Raw genomic sequence first — 10,922 nt, 5'->3', positions numbered from 1 at the left:
AAACTAACACAGATACCTCTCTGTCAGCACCTAAGCAGATTCAGGGGAGGGCACCATGGCTTAGGGGGCTTAAAGCCCTTGCCTAGTGAACAGGAGATCCTAGGTTCAACTCCTAGTGGCCTTGTTGCGAGTTTTGCCTAATGCTTTCCTATGTCTGTCAGGGAAACAGGAGACATCCATTGGCAATCCCACTCATAGCAGGCAAAGGAAAAGGCTGATGGGAGAGGAGTGTTGGAAAGGTTCCAGTCACAGCCTAGAGCTCAGGAGAAGGCACCTGTGACCAGAGTTGGGAAGCTGGCTGCAAAAAGAGAGTCTGCTCCTCACAGTTGTGTAGGTCTCCAGGGCTGGCTGGGCAGAGAGAAGGTGACAGTGCGATCTCTGCAGGTGGGGCAGGACGGGACAGGGAGAGTTACTCTCCTCTCACTTCCCTTTCTTTGTGATTGACAAAACCCAGACACATTAGGAGAAAAGTCCCAGAGAGGCACTGTGGCTTCTGGGCCATGTACCTGCCAGGTAAATGGAGGTTAGGGATGAACCAGGCAGTGGTGCCCGACCAAATATTTCTGGCTGCCTCTCACCTGCTTTGCAGCATCACTGGGCTGTGCTGGAGGGTTCAGAGAGCTGCAGGAGGCGGCTGCCATCATTCTGGAGGAAGAAGTGACAGACACAAACATCTGGAGGGATGAGCTGGAGAGTGGGCAGGGGAGCATTGGAGGAACCCCAAAGCCCTTTGTCTGTTACTAACGTAGGGAGGTGATACTGTTGGGGAAGCCACTTTCCCCTGGGGAACAGTACTCCCCAGAGGTCCGAGGCTGGAGGTCAAAGCAGTGAGGCAAGAGTGAGATCTAAAAGGAAAGTTTATTTGCATATATGCAGGCTGCCAACTTCCAGAGAAGTGGGAGCCCTGAGAATCAGTTTTCAGGCCCTTTTATACAGTTTGTTTGGATAGTTTGTTAATTAATTGTCTTCTTTAACATACCAAAGTCTGAGCCAAGTTATCCTGAGATCTGTCTGCAAACACCAGCTCTGCTGACCTAAGTTTACCCCACAAAGGTACATGATGACAAAAAACAAAGTAGTCTACAGGGTAAATTGTCTCTAGGTGACAAGGTAACAACTTCAAAGAGGTGCAGATGACCCCCTAATTTCCTCTCACAGAGTGGGGTCTGGTTATTGTGGAAAAGTAAAAATTTTAACCCCTACAGCAGTTTTTCTTTTTCCTTTCTCCCCCACAAATCCCCCCTTTGATACTCCACAGGAGTATCACTCTAATTCTATTTTGGACAATCTTAGGTATTCCTCTTCTGCTAAGATACTTAACCTATCTTATTGTAGTATCTTAAAGCTCTAAAATAGAAAGGATAGTAATAGCACAGTAATCAGTAAGCAAATAGCACAACAGTCTCCTTAGTAAAGCTCAGTCATTTAGTATTGTTTGGCTTGCCTCTGCAGGCACTCTTTGAGATTTCGTAGTTTTTTAATTCACCTAATACTGCAGGAAGTTTTCTTTTTATGAAAGTTACAGGGTGTTAGGATTACCTGCAGTTCTTTGGTGGCACAGTTCTACTTTTTAGTTTATATTTTAAAGCTCTTGGTGGAGACCTGTCTGGTAGCAGTCTGGCTTGGGAGTCTGCCTCCTCGGTCTGCTGAACCTCGTCCTCAGGTGATTCCTTCAGGGAGGGGTCCTGGGTGACGGGGTCAATCAGCTCTGCCGGGTCTACAGTTCGGCGTACATGACTTGCGTGGATCCATGAGGGTGCTCCTTTACCTTCACCGCTGTGTGGGTGACAAGCAGCACTTGGAACGGTCCTTCCCACCGGGCTGCGAGGCAATTCTTTCTGCGATGTTCCTTCACAAGCACGTAGTCACCTGGTCGGATGTTGTGGCACGGTACATCAGTAGGTACTGGGAGGGCTTCTTTCACCTGCAAATGTAAGCTGGAAGCAAGCTTAGTTAGTTGGATAACCAATTCGGTTAAAGAGTCAAACTCCTCACTTAAACTTTTTACAACTCTAGGGGGTGATAGTCCCACTGCCATGGGTCGGCCAAAGACTATTTCATGGGGTGTGAGGTTGTGTTTTCTATTAGGTGTATTTTTAAGATGCATTAGCACTAAGGGAAGGGCTTCTGGCTACTACAGTCCAGTGTCAGCACAGATTTTCCCTAACCGCCGTTTTATGTCAAGGTTCCTTCTTTCTGTGTGGCTGCTGGCCTGTGGGTGGTATGGGGTATGGAACTGCTGAGAGACATTTAAAGCCTTGCAGATGGCAGTCATAAGGGACGCAGTGAAGTGGCTCCCTCGGTCAGAATCAATTCGTAAGGGCACACCAAATTTGGGAACGATCTCAGTCAACAACTTCTTAGCTACAGTCACAGCATCTGCTTTTCTGCAAGGGAAACACTCAATCCAGCCGCTAAACAAACACACTATAACAAGGCAATACTGATACATCATGCATTTTGGAAGTTCAATAAAGTCTACTTGCAAATACTGAAATGGTCCTTCTGGCCATGGAGTGGCGCTTGGAGCTGTAGTTTCTCCCCCTGCAACATTAAACTGCTTACAAGTCATACATGAATTAGATATCCTTCCAGCTTCTATGTGCACGCTTGGAGCGTACCATTGTTTTAGGATCTGTGAGGCCACCCCCCTTTTGCTCATGTGTGTCATCTGGTGAGACACCTGAGCAAGCTGTCGTGTAAGAGATCTCGGGGCGACCGGGCAACCGTCAGGTGCAACCATGATCCCTGCTGGGGATAAGGAGCAGCCTGCTTTCTCCCAGAGATTTTTCTCTGCAGGTGGAGCAGCCTTCTGTAGCTCTATCAGGTCCTGCAAAGAAACAGGGAGAGAAAGAGAGACCAGAATCTGAAAAGGAGCCGGAGGTCCATGTGCTGCTGCATGTCTGGCCGCAGCATCAGCACTTGCATTGCCCATAGAAACAGGATCAGTGGCACGTGTGTGAGCCGGGCAATGGGTAATGGAGAGGGACATAGGGAGCTGAATGGCATCGAGAAGTTGGGAGATAAGGGGACCATGGGAGACAGCAGAGCCAGAGGAGGTAAGGAAACCTCGCTGTTTCCAAATTTGTCCTGTAGCATGACAAACAGAGAAAGCATATTTTGAGTCAGTGTAAATAGCAGCAGACTGTCCAGAAGCTAGGAGACATGCACGGGTTAAAGCGATAAGTTCAGCTGCTTGAGCTGATCTGATACCTGGGAGAGAAAATGCTTCTAGAACATCATTATCTGAAACCACTGCATACCCAGTCTCTAGTTCACCAAATGGATTTCTTTTACATGACCCATCAGTGTACAATACCAGATCTGCATTTTCCAGGGGTTGATCAGACAAATCTTGGCGAGGCTTAACACAGTGTTCAAGCAGCTCTTCACAGTAGTGGATGTGAGGTTCACCATCAGAGGGTAAAGGAAAAAGAGTAGCTGGGTTAAGCACATTACACCTTTGAAAGACAACATTTGGAGAAGAAAGGATAACGTTTTCATAGCGGGTCTGTCTCTGAACAGACAGATGCTGGGTGCAGTGTCGCTGCAAGAGAGCAGAGACAGCATGGGGGACCTGTAGGATAACACTGTGTCCTAATGTGATAGGCTGAGCTTTTTCAAGTAATTCAGCAGCAGCTGCAACTGCTCGTAGGCAGGGTGGAAACCCACGGGCTACTGAGTCCAGGGGGCTGCTGAAAAATAAGCTACTGGGCGGAGTGTGGACCCAAAGGGTTGGCAGAGAACCCCTGATGCAATTCCATCCTGCTCATGACAAAATAGGGTAAAAGGTTTCAGATAGTCGGGTAACCCAAGTGCTGGGGGCTGTGAGAGAAGAGTTTTAAGAGAAAGGAAGGCAAATTCGCAATCTGTAGACCATTCCACAGGATCAGAGGCTGCATCTAAGAGTAGCTCAGTAAGGGGTCTGGTGAGCATAGAGAAATTAGGAATTCATTGTCTGCAATATCCAGCAGCACCCAGAAATTTGCGAACCTGACATTTGGTTAATGGGCGAGGAATGGAGAGTACTTGTGAGATCTGCTCAGGTGTTAACTGGTGGCCATCTCCTGAAAGTAAATGTCCCAAGTACTGAAACTGTTGTTTAGCAAATTGCAATTTGGCTTCGGAGGCCTTATGACCTCTTTCAGCCAGGCATTTTAACACATGCAAAGTATCAGTTCTACCTTCTTCCTCAGGCTCACTGGCAATTAACACATTATCCACATACTGAACTAGTGCAGACCCACAGGGGAGAGCTATGGAATCAAGATCAGCTTTCAGAAACTGAGAAAACAGGGTAGGGCTTTCACAATAACCTTGGGGAAGACGTGTCCAGGTTAACTGACGACCCTGAAAAGAAAAGGCAAAGAGGAACTGGGAATCCTCATGCACTGGAATAGAGAAGAAGGCAGAACATAAATCTATTACAGAGAACCATTTAGATGTGGGTGGAACAGAGGAAAGAATAGTAGCAGGGTTAGGTACTACTGGAAACCTGGGGATTACAAATTTGTTGATGGCTCTCAGGTCTTGCACAAACCTATAGATTTGTTTACCCTGGTTATTAAATTTTCCTTCCTTTTTCACAGGTAGTATAGGTGTCTTACATGGTGAGGTTGTGTAAACAAGTATCCCTTGTTCAAGGAGGGAAGAGATTACAGGCTTAATGCCCTCTTCTGCCTCCCTAGACAACGGATACTGGGGTACACTTGGGAAAGGCTTATTGTGTTTGTATGTTATTTGCACTGGTGTTGCAGAGGCTAGCAACCCAACTTCATTTGCATGGGCTGCCCACAATGTCTCTGGGGTATCTGAGAGGTCCAGGAGGGGTGCATGTCCTGAGGCCTCATCAGATTCCACTGAGAGTAGTAATGCCATCAAATTTGGAGTCTGATAGGGAGGAAGGTGAACAAATATCCCTTCCTCTCTACAATAGAGGTTTGCTCCCAATTTACACAATAAGTCACGTCCCATAAGGTTTACAGGAGAACTGGGAGATAACAGGAAAGAATGCTCAGCTGATAAGGGTCCAACAGTCACTGATGTGGTTTCTGAGACTGGATGAGGAATACATTGACCTCCTATTCCCACAGCATTAATCACAGAAGGAGTTTTTTGGAGGGAGGTTTCAGACTGTCTTAAAGTAGAAAGGGTAGCCCCAGTGTCAACCAAAAATTTGTGGGGTTGTCCATTCACAGTTATTGAAATAAAAGGTTCAGGAACTTGTGGGGAAGTCTGAAGGGGTAATGTGAGGACCTCACGGCATTGTCAATAATTACAGGCATAATTTTGATCAGTTCCCAAGTGGCTAACACATGGGTTAGGCTGTGGAAGCAGATTTTGGCTGCTTGGGGGATCAGGCCAGGGAGCAGCAGCAGGATTGAGTTGGCTCTGGTATTGTAACAGACCCCGATTTTCTTGTGCCATGTCCTGCTGGCGCTTGCGTCATTCATTTTTCCAGTGGCCATTTTTCCCACAGTAATGACACTCCCCAGTTCTTAGGGGTCCCCGGTGCTGAGAGCGTGAGCGTTGCTGTTGTTGTTGGGGAAAGTTAGGTTGGCCAGAAAAAGGAATAAGGTTTCGACTTCTAGGTGGCGGTGGTGCACTAGTTGGGCGCCGTTTAGGGTTTTTCTTTTTCTGCAGATTTGCAATTTGCATGGCCATGACAGTTGTTTTTAATTCCTTTTTCTTTGCTTTGTCAGCTTGCAAGTTTTCCCAAAACTGTGTAGCTGCCCCTTGAATTTGAAGGATTGTGTTCTCTCTCCAGCCTACAACGTTGTTTTTAATCCTGTCTCTGATTTCAGGGAGGAGATTGTCCACTACAACTGCAATAATAATGGGATGATTACCTTCCACTTCTGGGTCAATTTGGGAGAATTTTCGAAAGGCAGACAGGAGGCATTCAATGTATGAGACAGGACGTTCATCTGGCTTTTGCTTTACAGCTTGTATTTTTGACCAGTCCTGCCGCACTGGGACAACCTCAGTGATTGCATTAAGGAGTCCCTTCAAGTCATTATTTAAAACATTTTGCTCAGTATCGTTAGTGGGGGGGCCAGGGAGAGGATCATTTGGCCATTGAGCACCATCATGATGTGGGGCTGCTAATCGAGCCTGCCGAATTAAAGCTGCATAATCATGTGGAGGTAGATTAGCTCTTAAGAGCCAGTCCATGTCCCGATGCGTGGGGTTATAAATGTTAATAAGCCTTTGTACTTCCTCACGGAATCCTTGGGGGTCCTTTTGGAAAGGAAGCAAAATGCTCTTAAAATTTAAAATATCAGCAGCAGTCCATGGTACATGGATTTGCTGTGGAGCCTCTCCTGAAGCCTCTGGAAACATTCTAAGGGGAGCCTCTATGACTTGTGATGAGTTTCCCTGATCAGAAATATTGGTGGCTGGTGACAACTCTTGTGAGTTCTTAAATAAGGTCGGGAAGTAGCATTGCTCAAAGGAAACTTTAGATGGGCGAGCACCCTTCGCAATTGCAACAGTGTTTGTGTCAGTGTGGATTCCAGTTGGCTTCTAACCAGCTTTAAGCAATATAGGGTTAAGGCTATTAATCAACTCCTGAACAGTATGTTCCTTAAGAGGCTTAATGGGTACAAAAATCATATCAGGATGGTCTGGTTCAGGTGAGGTGAGGGATACTTCAACCTGGTGCAGAGATGGGGGCTGTTCTGGCTGATTAGGCAGTGTCTGGTTTATTCGTGTGGAAGAAGCAGTCTGATCTGGTGGAGGGGATGGATGTGTGGGAGGCAGGGGTGGCGGTAGCCAGCCTGTCCACATGTCCAAAAGGTCCTCTGGCGGGTCAGGGATTGGGGCTGGGGTAGCCTTATTCTCAGGCAACTGAGGATATAATTGTGCCATTGCTGAGTAGAGTGGGGGTGCAGACGGCAATTCTGGGGAATTGGGCTGTTTCTTTAGAGTAGCCAATTGTTGCTGCAGCTTCTCAATAGAGTCTTTTTGGCTAGCCATTATGCTTTGGTTCTTTTTCTTTTTTGCCACATCCTGCCAGAGGTACCAATATTCCATCTGGTTAGGATGTGTTTCCTCGAGGAAACCTCTAAGGTGGGCAAGCTTTTCCAAATCAAAACTGCCCTCTAGTGGCCACTGTTTTCGGGGATTCCCATAAGTATAGCCATTCCAAATGTTCATCAATTTCTTAAGTCTCCTAAGTTTCAAACCTGCCGGCAATTTCCCAAGCTGACTGTAAATTCTTATCATCTGAGACAAGGGAGTCCCAGGCTGTGAGGTGCCTTTCCCCTGAGTTGGAGACAAACTCGAGGGAGCATTCCCACCCATGTTAGCACTTTCCTGTCCAAGGACAGCACAGGAGCCCAGCAGTACTACCCTCTCCAAGGGCAGCACAGGCTTCCAGCAACACTACCCTCTCCAAGGATAGTGTGGGAGTCCAGACAAACTGTCAGCTTCACTCACACTTCTCATGTGCCGGAGAGAAACCGCCCTTGCTTTTGGCAGCTGTTCAGTAGCACTGACAGCGCCGGTGCGGCTGCGGTTCTATTCCGGACTTCACTCACTCAAAACCATGCGCTTGGACTCGCCACCAGTCAGTCAGCAACAACCCAACCCCTATTTTGGCTATACCCAACGTTTTAAATCTCTCTCAAGCCTCCTGGAGAAAATTTAGGAACGAAAGATGACTCTTACCGCCAACCGGTTCAGCCAGCGAGGAGAACAGGGAGGCGGACCAGGGATTTTAAATGGATCCCTTACCCTTTAGGTGCGCACTGTAGCCCGATCCTGTTCCCTGTCGTCAGCCTCTCCAGCTGGTGTTCCAAGCCATCCTGTCTGTGACGCCAGTTGTTGGGGAAGCCACTTTCCCCTGGGGAACAGTACTCCCCAAAGGTCCGAGGCTGGAGGTCAAAGCAGTGAGGCAAGAGTGAGATCTAAAAGGAAAGTTTATTTACATATATGCAGGCTGCCAACTTCCAGAGAAGTGGGAGCCCTGAGAATCAGTTTTCAGGCCTTTTTATACAGTTTATTTAGATAGTTTGGTAATTAATTGTCTTCTTTAACATACCAAAGTCTCAGCCAAGTTATCCTGAAATCTGTCTGCAAACACCAGCTCTGCTGACTTCAGTTTACCCAACAAAGGTACATGATGACCAAAACAAAGGAGTCTTCAGGGTAAATTGTCTCTAAGTGACAAGGTAACAACTTCAAAGAGGTGCAGATGACCCCCTAATTTTCTCTCACAGAGTGGGGTCTGGTTATTGTGGAAAAGGTAAAAATTTTAACCCCTACAGCAGTTTTTCTTTTTTTTCCTTTTTCCCCCACACCCCACAGTTTGTAACACCGCCCATGCCCCCGCCCAGAGTCCAATCCCCTAATTTGAGTAGGGGTCTTCACTCTTCCTAATTGGATGGATCCAGGTGCTGGGAGGATGATCTTGCTGTAGACGCCCGATCATCTTCGAGCAATTGTTATCTGAACTCCTTGCATTCCTCTCTCATTGCTGTCTTTTCAAACTCCTTTTCTGCTCATCAAGAACCAGTTTCTACTGGTTTTGCAGCCGCCTCCCTATTATTCTGCTCACGTCAGCCTGACCTGGGCCTAAGGCTTCAACAAATTTAGTGACTAGTGCTAAGCTAGGAGAACAAAATTTCTTATAACATTTCTTAAAGCATGTATACTTCTTAAAGCATGTATACCAGTGATTCCCCATAACAGAGGTAAGCAGGTAGTGCTGCTGTTTGCTCTTGATGATTGTTCTTGTTTTTTCTGGGAAGCAAGACGAAGAGAACCTAGCCTGAGTGGTTGGCTCTTATTAGCCGTGTCTACACATGCCGGCTACTTCGAAGTAGCTGCGCCAACTTCAAAATAGCGCCCGCCACGTCTACACGTGGCGAGTGCTATTTCGAAGTTGAAATCGACATAAGGCGGCGAGATGTTGAAGTCGCTATCCTCATGCGGAGATGGGAATAGCGCCCTACTTCGACATTGAACGTCGAAGTAGGGCACGTGTAGCCGATCCACGTCTCGCAACATCGAAATAGCGGGGTCTGCCATGGTGGCCACCAGCTGAGGGGTTGAGAGACGCTTTCTCCAGCCCCTGCGGGGCTCTATGGTCGCCGCATGCAGTGGCCCTTAGCCCAGGGCTTCTGGCTGCTGCTGCTGCAGCTGGGGATCCATGCTGCATGCACAGGGTCTGCAACCAGTTGTCGGCTCTGTGGATCTTGTGCTGTTTAGTGCAAGTGTGTCTGGGAGGGGCCCTTTAAGGGACCAGCTTGCTGTTGAGTCCGCCCTGTGACCCTGTCTGCAGCTGTTCCTGGCACCCTTATTTCGATGTGGGCCGCTTTGGTGTGTAGACACTCCCCTGTAGCGCCTATTTCGATGTATTGCTGCCCAACTTCGACGTTGAACGTCGACGGCACCAGCCCTGGAAGACGTGTAGATGTTATTCTTCAAAATAGCTTATTTCGATGTCGCTACATCGAAATAAGCTATTTCGATGTAGCATTCACATGTAGACGTAGCTATTGTGAAGTTTAAATGCAGTTTTTAGAGTGTGGAGAATTGCTTTAGCTGATTTTACATGAAATGTTCAGTAGCAGAGGGAGTGAAAATGGCGTTTAAAAGTTTCTGTTCCTTAGTTGTTAAAAGAATTTTACCCTTATTTGATGTACATGCACATTTCTTTGTTACAACGTGCTTCAATGTTTAGGTGGGGACCTGGTTCTGCTTTTCTACCTTTTTTTCCGCGGCTGGCTGAGTCTACACCACAGTATGATTTCAAAAGGCAAACTTTCCAAAGCCACGTTCTGACAGATCAGCGTTCTAACGCAAGTGTCCACACACCCCAAGCAAAAGGAGATTGTGAGCTGCTCAGAGGGAGCAGTTCAGAGGTCACTCATGGTCATTGAGGGAGAGGGACAGTGGAAAGTGACAGGGTGGGGTGGCTGGGGCCAGGTTATGGAGGGGAAAGGGATGCATTGAGCGCCCCACCATGCACTCATGGGCATGTTCTCCCCACACACCATTCAGGTCTTCTGGGCAATCAAAAACAACCTACTTTACTGGGTTGTCCATGTCAGGGATCTGCAAGTCACCCTAATGGGGGCTGAGAAGCTGGACTTCCCCAACTGCTTCAAGGCTCTGGATGGGACCCACATTGCTATCCAGGCCCCAGAGTGCAACACAGGCATCTTCATAAATTGCAAGGGGTACCATTTTGGGGTGCTCCAGACCCGCTTGGACACCAAGGGGCGATTTATGGCATTTTGTGTGGGTTTGTCTGGGTGAGCCCACAATGCCCGTATCTTTTGCAACTCATGGCTCTGCTGCAGTGTGCAGGAGAAGACATCCATCCCAACCTGGGAGCTCCCAGCTGGGGACACCACCACCCCCCTATATAATGCCCAGTGCCATTTACCCCTTGCATGAGTGGCTGATGCGGCCCTACATGGGACACACTGAGCCCAGCCAGGATGTTTTTATTTAGTTCCTAAACTGGGCTTGCAATATTAGGTGGCTGAAGGGCACTTTCAGGGCCCCCTCAGGATACTGGAGGTCATCCCGCGCAATGTACCGGATGTGGTGGGTTCATGCTGCTCCCTCCACAACATTGTGGAAGTAAAGCAAGAGCCGTTCATGTAGGGGTGGGTTTGGGGTCTGGCCACGGCTCCAAGCAGCTGGCTGCTTTCCCATGCTCTCAGGCACAGAGGGTCAGGGTGCAGGTCAGTAAGTTCCTCTGGGAGGCCTTTGTCTGGGGGCCCATGTGACCCCTCAACATACAGCCACCACCACAACTCCCTTCCCATGCACCCACCTCTCACTATCAACCCCCTCCCACACTCCCATACCCTCCTGGCCTCCCAATAGACACCAGGGACACGGGAGTGTTGCTAAAGAAAGTATTTCATGAAACTCTGACAATGGATTCCAAACTGCATAAACAG

Source organism: Carettochelys insculpta, chromosome 21 (genome assembly GCF_033958435.1).
Source record: "Carettochelys insculpta isolate YL-2023 chromosome 21, ASM3395843v1, whole genome shotgun sequence".
In the NCBI taxonomy this organism is placed as follows: domain Eukaryota; kingdom Metazoa; phylum Chordata; order Testudines; family Carettochelyidae; genus Carettochelys; species Carettochelys insculpta.
Note: the sequence above shows the minus strand (reverse complement) of the source record.